At 38.6% G+C, this 17,810-nt stretch overlaps 1 long non-coding RNA gene across 2 annotated transcripts in view; it reads right to left on the minus strand.

Moving 5' to 3' along the window:
• Positions 1 to 1,691: 1,691 nt before the first annotated feature.
• The window catches only part of LOC116463333 (uncharacterized), an 84,189-nt gene continuing 68,070 nt past the window's right edge, over positions 1,692 to 17,810 (minus strand). Inside the window, exons 6-7 of one of the 2 annotated variants that reach the window (XR_009212887.1) lie at positions 4,015 to 4,091; positions 1,692 to 1,937 (exon numbers count right to left, since the gene is read on the minus strand). This is a non-coding gene — a long non-coding RNA (uncharacterized LOC116463333). The remainder of the gene's footprint in view (positions 1,938 to 4,014; positions 4,092 to 17,810) is intronic. The other variant, XR_009212886.1, reaches the window with a different exon arrangement.

Raw genomic sequence — 17,810 nt, forward strand, 5'->3', positions numbered from 1 at the left:
GACCACAGCAGATTTCAAGGGAATAAAAATGTTCCTCTTGTTTCAAATATCATACTATGATTATATTAACTTGTTTACAGCCACATAACATTTGGTTCTTATACAATAAGCACAACGTGACTTAAATTCTTGTCAGCCTGAAAATTGTCAACAGCCCTGTTCAAACTGTGAAATCTTCCCTAACCAAATTCTGCTCTCAAAATATGTGTTAACCTGGCACGCTATACACACAGAATTTCACAATCATAATCACATTAATCCAGAGCTGTCTTCATTATAAGCTCTTTAATGGAAAGAATTATGCACTCCACAGTGATTGGTCCTTAACTGGCAGCCAATGAACAGTCATTGAACAAATGAGGTTTTTAAGTAAAGTGCAAATGAGTCTTTTCCTTTTTTTTTTTTTTATAATATGGTAGTGTAGTGTCTACAAAAGACATCACAAACCAGAAGCCAGCAAAATGCATATGCCATCCAGATATGTTTTATGTGCTACCAACTCATTTTATTTTTTTTATTTTTATTTTTTTGAGACCAAGTTTCACTCTTCTTGTCCAGGCGCAAGTACAATGGCATGATCTCGGCTCACTGTAACTTTCACCTCCTGGCTTCAAGTGATTCTCCTGCCTCAGCCTCCCAAGCAGCTGGGATTATAGGTGCCAGCCACCACGCCTGGCTAATTTTGTATTTTTAGTAGAGATGGGTTTCACCATGTTGGCCAGGCTTTTCTTGAGCTCCTAACCTCAGGTGATCCATTTGCCTCGACCTCCCAAAGTGCTAAGATTACAGGCATAAGCCACAGTGCCCAGCTCCAACTCATTTTAAAAATTAAATTTCATTCATGATTTTAAGATGAGTAGCTCACACATAAAATTATTGATTTCTAGCTTCTCTTATGTAACTGTTAGAATACTTTTGGCTGCAAGTAAAATAAACCTCAAGCTGCCTTACAATAAGGTTTTTTAAGGACCATATAGGTCTCATAAAATAGGAAGCATCAAATTCCCCAGGGTTAATTCCTTCAATGTCTAACTAACTATGCTCTTGAGGTCCCAGGCTCCTTGTCTTTTTCTGCCTGCCCATCTTACTGTTAGCTTCACCTTCATACTGCCAGCAGATGGCAAGACATCATATTCAGATACAGCCTGTGTTTAGAGGAAGAAGAGAGACTTGTTATTTCTGTACCTCCTTTTTAGGAGCAAAGAAATCTTTCCCAGAAGCCTCCTTGGAGATTTTTCCTCTAATGCTGTTGACCAGAATTGGGTCACATACTTGTTCAATAAACATTCTCTGGCAGGGAGGATAAACATCCTAGGATCAGCTTGGACTAATTATCTGGGGTACAATGGATGCTTGGGAAGAGATTAATCCAACCTGTGTGTACTACCTTGAAAAATCAAAAGATCTGGCAACACTGCAATCCAAATTCTCACATGGCAACAAATGTCTGGAGCTGTTTCTATCCTTACAGAGACCTAGAAAATGGTCCTCAGTTCCCCATGGTCCCCACTTGCCTGGCCTTTGTAACCATTTGAGTTTTACCACACCTAGTTTATACTTCTTTATTTGGCAGGAATTTTATGCTACGTTATAATGTTTCATGGGTATTTTAGTCTATGGATTTTTCACAGTAAATGATGTGTAGGTAATTGTGTGAGTTATCTATAGCACATAACAAATTGTTCCACAACTTAGTGTTTTAAAACAACAAGAGTTTATTATCTCACAGAGTCCTGAGGATCAGAGATCTGGGAGTGGCTAATCTGCAGCTCAGGGTCATGAAGTTGCAGTAAAAATGCTATCGGGACTGCAGTCATCTGAAGGCTTGACTGAGGTAGAGGAACTGTTTCCCAGATCACTCATGTGGCTGTTGGCTGGAGGCCTCAGTTCCTTATTGCATGGACTTCTCCAAGGTGGTGCTTAAAACGTAACGTTAGCTTCCCCATTGCAAATGATCCAAAAGAACAAGCAAGACAGAAGACACAAAGACTTTCATAACTTAATCTCAGAAATGGCATATCATCACTTCTATTACTCACACAGTAAATTAGCCCTGGTACAGGGCAGGAGAAGACTATGAAATGATGTCAATTCTAGGAGATAGGGATTGTTGGGGGCCATCTTTGAGGCTGGTTAACAGTTATATTCTGCAAAATTGCTCTAAAACAGAGAATTTAAAAATACTGTGTTTATAATGTGGCCATATGTATTTTCTAAATGCTAAATAAGTAAGTGCATTTTCAATGAAACAAGCATTTTAAACAAAACATAGGGTCAGTTCCAAGCAAAAGTGTTTTAATTTCCCTACAGTTGCATCTCCCACTATACTTTATGAGTAGGCTCATTCTTGGTCTATTATTTTTCTCGTTAGAAGAAAGCAAAAGATTTTATCCATGAATTTAGGTATCCAGACTCACAGTAGGACTCCAGAGTGTACCAGCTGCCTGATAAGACTTAATATGTCAATCAGCCTCGAGTTATTAATATCTTAATAGAGACAAAAGAATGCATGAAACTGACAAGGGAACTATAGGATTTCAGACACCCTCTGAACTGAGTCCCGAGGAGCAGAAATTTGGGTAAGAAAGATGCTTCCTGGAAAGCTATCACTTGTAAGGCCTCTCATATTACAATACGGCTAAAGACAAAGAATTGTAAAACAAAACCAAAACAACCATGGTTTAATTTGACAAAAAGATTACCAAAGTTTTTCAGTTAAATTATGTTCGCTATCTGCAAAACAAACAACTCTGAGTATTTTGTAATGCATCAGAATTTCCTGTCCAATAAATTAAGCTACACACATTTCTATTGCCTCCCAATACACTCTCAGCCAAACAGAAAACTCCAAAGCATCAAAAAGTTTATATGCATGATGCAGCTATAACAACTAGAAACAAAATTTGCTGGTACAGCTAAATCAGAAAGAATTTCTCCCCCCACCCTTTCATAAAACAGCTACATTGTGAAGGACATATGCCCTCATTTTGGTGCTGAAAGATTGACACAGTTTTGAAACAGAGACTCATTGGCAGTATTAACAGCTGAGCTGTGTAATAAAACAAACTCAGGTCATTAAAAATATGACGCTACCCTAGACTAGTCTTTATTTTTAGAAGGCTTAGAAACCTCTACCCAGTGTAAAAGGCTTTTTCGTATGACTTAATGTTCTTTGCTATCGAATGGTCATTTAAAAGATGAAATATGGTCATTAAACAAGTAAGACAGTATTTGGCACATAGCATTAGTTAGTTATGTTGCAGCCCACAGCTGAGGCTGAGCAGACAACTTTATATAAGTCGCTAGGTTCCATCAGGATTCTAAAATAAGAAATGGTAACTGGTTAGACTTTGTTCTGTGAAACAATGCCTATTAATGCAATGCATATGTCTTGTGGAATGTTCGTCTTCAGAAATATTTTAAGTAAATTATTTCAGAGAATCAACAATAACTTTGGATAACATTAACCTTTGGACCTTAATTAGCTCAAGGCATATAATGATTAAAGCACAAGGAGACGACCTGTTAAAAAATAGATCTCTAGAAGGGAGGAATTTAAAATGTTTAAACATTGAAAACACACAAAAAACAGATAAATGACATGAGTTTAAGAAGACAAACATCATGATTTTCATTTTTGATTGTGATACACAGTGTCTTTGGAAGCTATGATTTTATACTTTATAATTTTCTATATTGTTTTATTTTCTAAATATGTTTGATAAAGATCTTTAAAGAGAGAGTGCAAGCAGAGTAAAAATATCTTTAATGTACACCCATCTAGTAGCATCCATTTGATTACTTAAAGATATACTGACTTATTCATAATAAAGAAGAATTTTTCTCAAGTGGTTGGATGGATTTGTGTTGACTGTAAGTAAGCTTTTGAGGGAGATATTGGATCTTATTCATTTCCAGATCCTCATTTAGTAAAAGCTGCTCAATAAATATTTTTCACTGATTCTATCTCCAGTCTCTTACTTAGTTCTCTTTATGGTCAGTGGATTAGATTACCTTTGTGAGATGGCTGGCTGGAGGTAAATGCATAGAATGCAGTGAATACGGGGTTACAAGGTTGTTGTTACTGTTTCCTGCAAATTTAATAGATTTTATGGGAAATGTTAATAAAAACTTACTTTGTTTAGAATATTTTGCTAAAAATATACATTTTTCACTACACTTTCTTTCTAATTCTCTCAGAAAATGGATTGGATTATCCATTCCAGAGGCTTTGAACTAGATGGATTGTAACCCACACAATTTATAAAAGCATCTGGATATGAATTTGGAGCAACAATAATTTGAAAAGTGCTTTAAGCGGTCAGACATATGCTAAATCAATCAGGGAACACGCAACCACCTACATCTCTCTTTTGCAAATACAGAACACTGGGATTTTACTGTTTTTCATATAGCTTCACTCTAGCCCATGGGGCTCATGAAGTTGCAGTATATTAAACAATCTAAAAACATTTCTGCATGCAGTATAAATTACTGTATTTAAATCGGCAAAAAATAAAGCATATGCTATAATCAGGAAAAATAAATGAATAGATCAGATACTTTTGGGAAGTTAAAAAACTGATAGAAGAGATGTAATTAACGATACTGTTTTATTTCAAACAGAAACTCTCATTATCTACACTTGATGATTCATAAGCCTAAGTTACTCCGAGGAGGTTGAGAATATTTACCTTTGCTTGCTTTTTATTTGCAAGGATTAAAGCCAGATTATTTTCTCATTTTGTATACCTAAGTATCTAGCAAGGTTTGTTCCAAACTACACTATGTTGTTAATGCCAAATCAAATTTTAGGTGAAATAAAAAGGGACAAACTATAAAGAAGAATTATAAACAGTAAATCTAATAAATAAACATTAAATTTTATTTTTTTATTTTTTATTTTTTGAGATGGAGTTTCGCTCTTGTTGCCCAGGCTGGAGTGCAATGGCACGATCTTGGCTCACTGCAATCTCCGCCTCCTGGTTTCAAGCGATTTTCCTGCCTCAGCCTCCCGAGTAGCTGGGATTACAGGCATGCACCATCATGCCCAGCTAATTTTGTATCTTTAGTAGAGACAGGGTTTCTCCATGTTGGTCAGGCTGGACTCGAACTCCTGACCTCAGGTGATCCGCCTGACTTGGCCTCCCAAAGTTCTGGGATTACAGGCCTGAGTCACCATGCCCGGACATAAACATTAAATTTTAAAATCTATCCTTATTCTTTCAGATTTGACTGTTTGTTGAACTCTAGCTCATGTTCAAAGCTTGCTTTAACAGCATACAAACTATAGACAGGGGAAGAGTCAAAGTGAATATCTTGACAATTTAGGTAAAATAATAAGAGTTGGCATTACTTGAACACTTACTCTGTTCAAGACCCCACAATAAGCATATCGTCAATCATATCAATCATTCATTTTATGTATGCTCATTAATTCTTCCCAAAGCCTATAATATAGGCAGACAGGCATTATTATCCAACGGGGAAAAAATAATAATAAAAGAAAAGAAAACTGAAGCTCAGAGAGTTTAATCAACTTGCCTAAATCTATACAGGTATTAAGTGATTAAGATGAGATACGCAGGCAGGACCATAACCACTTCATTGCAGAACAGAAAATAAGCTTCTTTTTCTTTTTTTCTTTTCTTTTTTTTTTTTGAAACAGAGTTTCGCTCTGTTGCCCAGGCTGGAGTACAGTGGCCTGATCTTGGCTCACTGCAACCTCCGCCTCCCGGGTTCAAGTGATTCTCCTGCCTCAGCCTCCCGAGTAGCTGGGACTACAGGTACCCGCCACCATGCCCAGCTAATTTTTGTATTTTTAGTAGAGAAGGGGTTTCACCACGTTGGCCAGGCTGATCTTGAACTCCTGACCTCAGGTAATCCACCTGCCTTGGCCTCTCAAAGTGCTAGGATTACAGGTAAGCCACTGTGCCCAGCCAATAAGCTTTATTTGCAACTAAATTATCCTAATCGTTATCTTCAACTATAAAATTCAGTACAGATTCTCAATTCATGATTTCTCAAAAGCAAAGATGAAGATCCTAGTAGACTTCATTAATCTACAAAGTTATATTAGACTGAAGTCTTACATCGGGTTTTAGGAATTGTAGCCATGCAGCCATCCAATTTAGAAAAGTAGATTTAAAGAACTTAAAATCTTCAGGTCTCTGGTGACTGAGTTTATCAGGCAAGTTTTCACACTTGAGCACCAGCTGAATATAAAGATCTGGACTTTGAAAAGCTGAAAAACCAAATGGGAATATTATAGCTAATGAGGGGCCACCACTTGCCACTGAGCTGAATGCCTGACCTGGTTATGATTTTGTCACATAGGTGAGTTTCTGTGGCATAATTTGGCAGTTACCAACCCAAGCTATGGGCTCACATAGCTTGGGTTCAAATTCATCTCAGCTGCTTAGAATCAATTTGAGCATTTTGGCAAGTTATATAACTGCATTGAGCCTTTTAAAATTGTTATAAGAATTAAATGGGATAATTTTTGTATATTTTGGTATAACACTTACTTTAGGTCTGACTTTTTTTTTTTTTTTTTTGAAATGGAGTTTTGCTCTTGTTGCCCAGGCTGGAGTGCAGTGGCACCATCTCGGCTCACTGCAACCTCTGCCTCCTGGGTTCAAGCGAGTCTCCTGTCTCAGCCTCCTGAGAAGCTGGGATTACAGGTGTGCGCCACCACACCCGGCTAATTTTTTGTAATTTTAGTAGAGACAGGGTTTCACCATGTTGGCCAGGCTGGTCTCTTACTCCTGACCTCAAGCGATCCACCCACCTTGGCCTCCCAAATGCTGGGATTACAGGTGCGAGCTACCATACCCAGCCAGGTCTGACTTTTCAAAAAAAAAAAAAAAAAAAAATATATATATATATATATATATATATACACAGAAGTATTAATTTAAGGAGAAAGTGAGAAATATTTAGTTCATACACTGCTCTTATTGAAAATAATAGGTTGGACACAGTGGCTTACGTCTGTAATCCCAGCACTTTGGGAGGCTGAGGCAGAAGGATCACTAGAGGCCAGGAGTTGGAGACCATCCTGGGCAACAAGGTAAGACCCCATCTCTACAAAAAAAAAATTGTTTTTAATTAGCTGGGGTTGGTGGTCCATGCCTGTAGTCCCAACTACTCAGGATACTAAGGCAGAAAGATTGCTTGTACCCAGGAGTTCAAGACTGCAGTGAGCTATTATTGTGCCACTGCACTCCAGCCTGGGGGACAGAATGAGACCATATCTCTTGAAAGAAAGAAAGAAAATAACAAAAATAGTTATTTGAAAACTACTGGCCACTAACACACAATTTAAAAGAAATTTTGTATATATTATGTTATATTATGTAATGTAGCAATTAAGGACTGGCGTTCAAGAGGAGTCAGAAAAAGTTTGTGTTCAAAATTTAACTCTGCTTCTTACTTAACTCGGATGACATCAGGCAAGTTACTTAACTTCCTTTAGCTCAGTTTACTTGTCTATAAAATAAGGATAACTCTAATACTTCAGCAGTATTTTTTTTAATTTTAATTTTTTTGTACAGACAGGGTCTCCCTATGTAGCCCAGGCTGGTCTCAAACTCCTGGTTTCAAATGATCCTCCCACCTTGGACTCTCAACCCACTGGGATTACAGGTGTGAGCAACTGTACCCAGCTGGTAATCATTATTTGATGAATAAATAATGAAATAACAGCATGGTACCTGGCATATAATACACTTTAGATAAATGTCTGTTAATAATGTTAATAAAATTATTATTGTTAGGGTATAAGTACAAAATAAGAAATCTAAAGCTCAAGTAAAGGGAAGTGAAAAGAAATTTGGCTTTTTCTCCCTATTGCTTGCAATTCAATTTGGCCACACACTGGGCCACTAGACTGTCTTCTGAGAAAAGAGGTAGGAGAGGGAAATGTTAGACATGGTTTAATGAAGCCACATGTTCAATGACAGTTGAGACTCAGCCTGCCCAGGAGCTGGGTAAACATTAGGCTCTCTGGCCTCAAGTAGTTGGTGCTTAAGAGCAGGCATAACAATCTTCTGCCAAGGGAAAACATTGATCAATAAACATAAACATTACCTGAAAGAGTTCTTAACATTTCAGTGATTACTTTGTTAAGAAAGAAAAAACAAAGATTGTTTGTTTCAGAAATTTTTAAGGTGCCCAGCCTAGGCTTCTGTGTGAATTCCTGAATAATAACAGGCCAAAAGAATTCAAGGCTGGGTGCAATGGCTCATACCTATAATCCCAACACCTTGAGAAGACAGGGTGGGAGGATGGCTCGAGGCCAGCTGTTGGAGACCATCCTGGGCAACATAGTGAGACCTCTCATCTACGAAAAATTTTTAAAAATTAGCCAGGTGTGGTGGTGCACCTCTGCAGTCCTAGCTAGTTGGGAGGCTGAGGTAGGAGGATTACTTGAGCCCAGGAAGCCAAGACTGCAGTGAGCTGTCATCACGCCACTGTACTCCAGCCTGGACAACAGAATGAAACCCTGTCTCCTAAAAAAAAAAATTAAAATAAAAAAAGAATTCAAGAAAATTCCTCTTCCTTAATCACAGATGGATAATGCTTCTAGGGCTTCCATGCAGGCTATAGTTAGCCTCAAATGATTTTATTCTTCCTTCTTTCCCCAAGCATCCAACATCACAAGCTCTCAACCTTGATCTTTAGCAGGTTTCTAACCATTAACTTTCTATCAGAAGAAGGGAATATTACAATAAAGGTGATCATTCAAAAGATGGATTTACTTATTTTTTCTTAACATTAAATTATTCTTTATATTTATTGTTATATTTAAATAAGGAGATACTATGTTGCCTAGTGGATAGCACATAGATTGGCAATCAATGGACATTATGTCAAATCCTACTTGGGTATTTTATACCTCAGACTTGCTGTTTTTGATTGAGTTGCATCTGTAGATGACAATGTCACCTCATAGTAATGTTTTGCAGAGATGCTTAAAAAAATGCTGTTTGCTACTTCATATGCACTCAACAGGTGGTATGTTTTTTGTTCCTTTTTTTTTTTTTTTTTGGTATAAGAGGCAGGAGAATTGCTTGAACTGGGGAGGCGGAGGCTGCAGTAAGCCGAGTTTGTGCCACTGCACTCTAGCCTGGGCAACGGAGCGAGATTTCGTCTCAAAAAAAAAAAAAGAAAAAAAGAAGAAAAGATCAATGCTCATTCAATATTATTAGAGGATTAAATGTTTGTTCCTTTTCAAAGCGTGTGTCAAGAAGCAGTTTTGCAATCCAGACTGAAATGAAACTAGTCAGGAAAAGTTGTTATAAACCCTTGAGAACACACTAACCTTTAGAAAAAAAAACTCACCCAGTGTTTATTTGGGACCCTGAAGTCCAGTAAATAATGTGTACTTAATTAAAATCTCAGCTTCTTTGGGAAGGAAGTGAACTTTCTTTGTCGTTCAAATTGGTAGGCAAAGGAATTTAGACCAAATTAAAGTGTCGTTGAGCCTTCAAAATACAAAACAAACGAAATAATACTTCTAAGGACTAAATTATATGCTGATTTTTTTGTCTTCCCACACTGACATTTTAACTCTTTTACTGTATTAAAAATATAAAGTGGCCAGGCGCAGTGGCTCACGCTTGTAATCCCAGCACTTTGGGAAGCCGAGGCAGGCGGATTGCCTGAGCTCAGGAGTTCGAGACCAGCCTGGGCAACATGCTGACATCCCATCTCTACTAAAATACAAAAAATTAGCTGGCTGTGGTGGCGTATGCCTGTAGTCCCAGCTACTCAGGAGGCTGAGGCAGAAGAATTGCTTGAATCCAAGAGACGGAGGTTGCAGTGAGCTGAGATCGCGCCACTGCACTCCAGCCTGGGCTACAGAGCGCAACACTGTCTCCAAAAAAAAAAAAAAAGAAAAGAAAAAAGAAAAACTATAAAGCATTGAGGCCATGGAACTTTATCTGTGATGCAGTTTCGTAAATATTTCTTGAAGGAATAAGTAAATGAATCAGTGATTGTCTTTACTCTGTTCTCCACCTATCTAAATCTTATTAATCAAGCTCCATTTTTTCCCCTATAAATGTCCTTCCAGAGGATTCCAGCCCAAAATGTAGATTAAAACAAGTGCCCTCATTTTCAAAAGTACTAGACTACCTTTTAGAATTCACTAACTCTCTGCCCTAAGTTTCAATTGCTAGTCAACTGTGACCCAAATGATCACCTCTGAGTTTAGGTTAGACCCAATCAGTTACCTTCTCATAATCAGTTCTCAGAGACTATTCAACGAGTACGTAATCTCAAAGCATTAGTCCCAAAATTGAACTCGGGACTCTTAAGGGTGCCACCATGCTATTCCAGACAGCCAATTTTAGGAGGAAGAACAGTGTAATCCCTGACTTTTCATGCAAGTCTGCTCAAGACACTGAGGAACCCCATCCAGGCCCATTCTAGTCCTGGCTGTCAACAGACATCAAACCAAAGTAAGCCCTATGTAAAACAGATATTTTTAAAAAGTGGCCAGGAGCAGTGGCTCACACCTGTAATCCCAGCACTTTGGGAGGCTGAGACGGGTGGATCACCTGATGTCAGGAGTTCGAGACCAGCCTGACCAACATAGTGAAACCCTGTCTCTACTAAAAATACAAAATTAGCTGGGCATGGTGGCACATGCCTGTAATCTCAGCTACTTGGGAGGCTGAGGCAGGAGAATCGTTTGAACCTGGGAGGCAGAGGTTGCAGTGAGCTGAGATGGTGCCATTGCACTCCAGCCTGGGCAACAAGAGCGAAACTCTGTCTGAAAAAAAAAAAAAGAAATCTGTACTTCTTGCTTTTCCATAGTCTTCACTTTGGTTACTCTTGCCCTCTCTAAGAGTGTGCTTCCTGAATCAGATCCCAGGGCCTACTTTCCTAGGTGTGGTGCTTTCTAGAGACTCCTACTTAGAAGGCAGCCTTAGGAGTACAATCGTTGAGTTACAATCTTTCCTGTTTCTGTAATTCCCTCAGTGCAAACACTTTATTGTGGACCATATCAGGTTCTTGGTATTTTCAAATAGTACCAGTGAATCTGATAAATTCCATTGTGCTACGCTAAAATAACCTTCAGGGCCTCTTCCCTATCTCAGAAAGTCTTAATGATGGTTTTTTAATGATACTTTGGTTTGCCATCCAACGGAATGAGAGAAGAGGTTAAAATTCTAGACCAGGTGAGAGGTGAAGGTGAACAGGTTGAGACAGATACTTTTTATGAGTAGCTTGCTGAGGAGCTTGATTCTTCTGAGTATGTGGCCAACAGCTTTTTCCCAGCTTTCCAGTGCCTGCTAAAGAATGAGCTTGGCCGGGCACGGTGGCTCATGCCTGTAATCCCAGCACTTTGGGAGGCCAATGCAGGCAGATCACAATGTCAGGAGTTCCTGACCAGCCTGACCAACATGGTGAAACCCTGTCTCTACTAAAAATACAAAAATTAGCTGGGCGTGGTGGTGTGTGCCTGTAATCCTAGCTACTCGGGAGGCTGAGGCAGGAGAATCACTTGAACCCTGGAGGTGGAGGTTGCAGTGAGCTGAGATTGCGCCATTGCACTCCAGCCTGGGCATCAGACATCTCAAAAACAAACAAACAAGAAAACAGAATGAATTTGAGCAAGTCATTTGGGGAAAAGGAAAGTTTTCCACTCGATGTTTGTTATTTTCTATGGTGATTTCTAAACATCTCCATTCCCTATTGTCCTTCCCTCTTTTTCTCAGCCATTTTTCCTCCTGAATGCTCTTTGTCTCTTCCCATACCCATTTCAGTGGTATTTTTTTCTGCACAGCTTACTAAGCCTTAAGTTCTCCCACTTCCTTTGTTTCTATCTTCCTCTTCCACGTACATGTTCTATCATTCTTTAAGATTCTTCTTTTTTTTGAGATGGAGTCTCGTTCTATTGCCCAGGCTGGATGGGGTGTGCAGTGGCGTAATCTCAGCTCACTGTAAACTCCGCCTCTTGGGTTCGAGCAATTCTCCAACCTCAGCCTTCCGAGTAGCTAGGATTACAGGCGTCCACCACAATGCCCAGCTAATTTTTTTTGTATCTTTAGTAGAGACAGGGTTTCACCATGTTGGCCAGGCTATTCTTGAACTCCTGACCTCAAGTGATCCACGTGCCTCGGCCTCCCAAAGTGCTAGGATTACAGGCATGAGCCACTGCACCCAGCCTCAAAATCCTTCTTTTGAAATCTGTTACTTGCATAATGGACATGCCAGCTCTGAAATTTTCCTCTTGGGACTGGAATAAAGGGAAAAACGGGAAAAAAGATGAAAGAAGCGTTAGCTCTGTTTCTCATCTTCCTCTGTGGGACTAAAGAGAGAGAGAAACCAGGCTCTCCCTCTCTGTGAAAAACGCATGAACCTTGGAGGTTTCGTCATCTCCCTTGACAGATTGAAGCCTTAAATATCTGTCTAAAGTCATTAGACTCTTAAAGTGTTTACATTTTATTTATGCACTATTCTGTTAATATTATCATTATTATGATTGATCATATTAAGAGAAACAATGCTATTTCCCTTTTTTTGTTATTTAATCTTCTCGAATCTGGTATAATTTGTTGATATCATTAAAACAGAATAGTGTTAAAATGTCAACATGTTAAAAGACTCATAAAATGATTACATATTTCAGTGAGGCATCCAATTGATATTTTAACATTGTAGACATAATAAAAGAGTTCCTATGACAATTATTTATCACAAGATAACTTTTGCCACAAAGTCATAAGAAAATTCATGACATCAGCTTTCAGAGAGAAAAAATACCTTGAAATTTAAATTCTAAAATACATGAGTTGTGATTGTGAGATTTTATCTCAGTTTTTCTAGAAAGCATGCAAAAATGAAGCATTTTTACCACTGTGACATTATAGTCACTTGTCTGCTGAAATTACAATGAAGAAGTCTTTTGTCTTAATCTATAATGAGTTCTGTAGAATGGCTGCATATTTTCTCAAGCTGTTGAGCATCAGCTTGTTGCTAAAGAGATTTACGTTACTGTCTAGTGAGGTTTAGTTAGTGTGATAATGAGGGCACAAGGGAAATTTTCAAAAAACAGTTGGGTTTTAAATAAATAATGTGAATTTAGCTACAAAGAGGCATAGATCACAAATATCAAAAGATAAGAGCTACTACTGTGTCCTAACAGCACAGTGGTTAAAGGTAGTAGGAAATGAATTAACATAAATGTGAAATAATTCAACCTAGAATACCAAAATGGTACTCAAATTTCCCCACTTAAGATATCACATAGAGGGCTGGGTGTGGTGGCTCACATCTATAATCCCAGCACTTTGGGAGGCTGAGGAGGGCAGATCATCTGAGGTCAGGAGTTCAGGACTAGGGCTAACAGGTGAAATCCTGTTTCTACTAAAAATACAAAAAATTAGCTGGGCATGGTGGCGTGCACCTGTAATCCCAGCTATTCAGGAGGCTGAGGCAGGAGAATTGCTTGAACCCGGGAGGTGGAGGTTGCAGTGAGCTGAGATCGCGCCGTTGCACTCCAGGTTGGGCAACAAGAGCCAAACTCTGTCTCAAAAAAAAAAAAAAAGATATCACATAGGATGTGATATGTTATCACTTAATTAAGGTATCACATAGAATGATAGAGAATTGCATATTTTAGAAAAGTACCGACTGACTATAAATATATAAATAAATAATTCTAGTGGAAAAATCATCAAGCGTATCCTGACCAATGGCTCAAAGTCTGGTTTTGTTTTTGTGCTATTTGGATAGTAACAGTGGCCATTGCTTGATTAATTACTGGCAATGATAAATCAACTTAATATATGTTACCTCACTCAATCAACCCAGTAACCTGTACAAGACAGACATTTTCACATAAGTATACTGAGGTTTAGTGAGGTTGAATAATGTGCTGCGTCTTAAAAGGTGAAACCAGGACTGAAGCACTTGTCCTTCACCACTAGGACACCTGTATGCAGGGAAACTTACAGGCAGTGAGATGGTCACAAGATTTCTGCCCATCTTCAAACAGATGCATACAGTACTTTGTGAACTCACTGGTGAAAAGCTAAATGAAAGCAAAAATATGAGTGCACTGAGGTTTAAAATAAACCTAAACAAAGCCAATGGATTTCATAGTCTGAGCTTTGTCTGGTTTCCTGATTGGTGATGAAATATAGTTGAACTTATGAGCCTCTCAGAAAAATGGAGACATTTGTGGGGGAAAATATGCAAAACATGATAATCCTTTGGACTGTTGTTCTCATAAAATATAGACATCTCTCTCAGACAGCAACAACATTAGCCATGACCTACACATTCTTTTTAAAATACATCATTGAGTCCGTTTAAAGTTACAAAATGTGTTACTCAGTGCACAAATAGAATAACAGTTGTTCAAACCAAATTAAGGGCTCCCCTCAGATATCTCTTTTATTGACAATATATTGGTACACAGGAACTACAGCCATTAAATAAGTACTGTATTCTCAACCTAGAAGATTTGGTGGGAAATAACTTCTGAAATTGATGTTGAACAGAACAAGTGGCTTTCTAGTTAATGTTTACAGATACTTTGGTTCTTCCTGAATGACTTGTGAGTTTTATCACATTCCTGCAATTACTTGTTTACATCTTTCTCTTTTACTAAACTGCGAACCACTGGAATGTGGGCTCTGGGTGTGATTCCTCTTTGTATACCCAGATTATAAAAATAATTCATGAGTTTATAGTGATACTAAAAAAGAAAAAAAGGGAGAAAGTGAAGCTACTCTTCAGAGAAGAATGTTAGATAACGAACATAGAAAAGATGATAGAATTAGCAAATCACCATTTTCCAGACACCAACATAATATCATTCAGAAAAGTATCATTAATAGATGCTAAAACTATTGAGTGGTTAAAATACTGTTGGAGAATGAGATATTTACTGTCAAAGAATCAACCACACATTCATTATAAACTATTCGGGAATAAACATTTCCTTTACAACTGGAAAAAGATAGTAGACACCTAAATCGAGTGACAATAATTAATATTAACAATAACTGGAGAGATTCCTTCTTCCTCTTCTCCTTTGATATGTTTTGGCTGTGTCCCCACCCAGATCTCATCTTGAGTTCTAGCTCCCACAATTCTGATGTGTCACGGGAGGGACCCAGTGGGAGTTAATTGAATCATGGGGGGCAGGTCTTTCCTGTGCTGTTCTGGTGATAATGAATAAGCCTCACGAGTTCTGATGGTTTTATAAAGGGGATTTCCCCTGCCCAAGCTCTCTCTTGCCTGCCACAATATAAGACATCCCTTGCTCTTCTGCTGTGATTGTGAGGCCTCTCCAGCCACGTGGAACTGCGAGTCAATTAAATGTCTTTCGTTTTTAAATTACCCAGTTTCAGATATGTATTTATTAGCAACATGAGAACAGACTAATACATCTTGACAGAGCTTTCTTCACGTGCCAGGCTTGGTGTGCCTGAAGCTATGTTTTCTAAATGGACTTTTCTGCTTCTTCTTTCCTATGTTGTCCTCTTTGTTTTCTTCTTCTTCCTTCTTCATCAGGCTGAGATACTTCAAATAGGAAGGCCCAGGAATTTGGTTACGTATAAAGAAAATTGGAAATAATGGGAGCAAAGGAAAAAGGAGTACTAATATAGAAAAAGGAAATGCTGGAATTAATCCTGTGCTGTTGGATTGGAACTGGAGATATCTGTGTAAACTCATTGTTTCAAACAAATTGATAGCTTAAAGTATAGATAGATATGGATATAGAAATAGATAAAATAACAGAAACAAGGTCGGGCACTGTGACTCATGCCTGTAATCCCAGCACTTTGGGAGGCCAAAGCAGGTAGATTTGTTGAGCTCAGGAGTTCAAGACCAGCCTGTGCAACATGGCAAGACCTTGCATCTACAAAATATTTGAAAGTTAGCAGGGTGTGGCGGTGCACATCTACAGTCCCAGCTATTCAGGAGGCTGAGGTGGGAGGATCATTTGAGCCTGGGAGGATAGTTTGAGGCCAGGAAGTTGAGACTGCAGTGAGCTGTGATCATGCCACTGCACTGGGCGACAGAGTGAGACCTTATCTTAAAAAACAAAAACAGCAACAACAACAACAACAACAACAACAAAAAAAGCCAAAGGAAACAACCAAAAAAATAGAAACAAGAATAAACGTATGTATGTGTGGTTGTACATACAGCTGTATGTCCAAATATGTACACATAGATTTCATAACTCAATACCCTGAGAAGTCCAAGAAGTAAAGAAATCACTTTAGCAACAAGCATACCTAGTGCCTAGATCTAGTTTTCTAGAAATAATTCCACTAGAAGGAACCTTGTTCTTCTCCAAGGGGGTCCTTGGAGAAATGGCTGATCCCAGGGATAGAGCAGGCATGCCTTGTTGGGCGAGAGAATAAGGAAAGAGCAAAGAATAGTGGGGACATATCAAAAGGACACAGAAACCAGTTGGAAGGGGCTTCACTGGCCAAGGGTGAGACAATTCAAGCAGCAAAATAAAGGGGGTGAAATCTGACTTCAATTTCCCTGAGTAGCTGGTGTATGATAGGGTAGGACAGACAACTCTAAAAGGACCAAACCACAGCTGTCCTCCTCAAGCAGCTCTGGCAGAGCTTCAGCCTCTTAAGCACAGAGGCCTCATGCTGCTCTCCAACAGCTAGAATAGTGGAGATGTGCTTGAGGCAGAAGAGGAAACTAGAAGAGATGGCATCAGGAAGTGAGGTCCAAAACAAACAAATAAATAATGATGGTAATGGATGAAAACTCTTTGAGTAAAGTAGAAAGCCATGAATCTATAATGAGGTTAACTAACTAATTAGGTTCACTGGCACAAAGCATAATCTCAACAGTGTTGTCGAATGTCACAGTCCATATTCAGGCAAGAATAATAAAAAAAATACTAAAACTGATGGGTGAATGTATTAGTCTGTTCTCATGCTGCTAATAAAGACATACCCAAGACTGGGTAATTTATAAAGGAAAGAGGTTTAATTGACACACAGTTCCACATGGCTGGGGAGGCCTGACAATCATGATGGAAAGCAAAAGAGGAGCAAAGGCATGTCTTACATGGTGGCAAGAAAAAGACCATGTGCAGGAGAACTCCCCTTTATAAAACTATCAGATCTCATGAGACTTATTCACTATCATGAGAACAGCACAAGAAAAACTGCCCCCATGGCTTAATTACCTCCCACCAGGTCCCTCCTGCAACACGTGGAGATTATGGGAGCCACAATTCAAGATGAGATTTGGGTGGGGGCACAGCCAAATCATATCAGTGAAGTATGATGAGGAACAGGATATTCACATTGCCTCAGAGTGTTTTGTTAATTACTTATTAATTAATAACGACAACATATTTAACCAATTTTCAAGTAGAGAAAACTGGAAGACACCATCTTAACCAACTTTTCAAAGTTAACATCATCAGATAAAGGACAAATTGATACCTTGTGGGTCTTGATATGATGCACTGAGGAGACCACATCATTTATGTGGTATTTCTGTCAAAAATGCACAAATCATGAGAAATCAGACAAAACCAATTTGGGGGACTTTCTACAAAGTAACTCTTCAAAAGTAACAAGAGCAGAAAAGAGAAAGACAGGAAATGTTTCAGACTGAAGGGATCTAAAAAAGCATGTCAACTAAATGTGTCATGTGATCCTGGATTACATCTAGGACCTATGATGGACATCATTGGACGATCGGTAAAATTTGAATGGGGCCTATGGATTAGACGGTAATTTACAATGCTAATTTCCTGGTCCTAGTGTGATTTCGTAGTAGATTGTCCTTGTATACACGAA

Source organism: Hylobates moloch, unplaced genomic scaffold, assembly GCF_009828535.3.
Source record: "Hylobates moloch isolate HMO894 unplaced genomic scaffold, HMol_V3 SCAFFOLD_3, whole genome shotgun sequence".
Classification (NCBI taxonomy): domain Eukaryota; kingdom Metazoa; phylum Chordata; class Mammalia; order Primates; family Hylobatidae; genus Hylobates; species Hylobates moloch.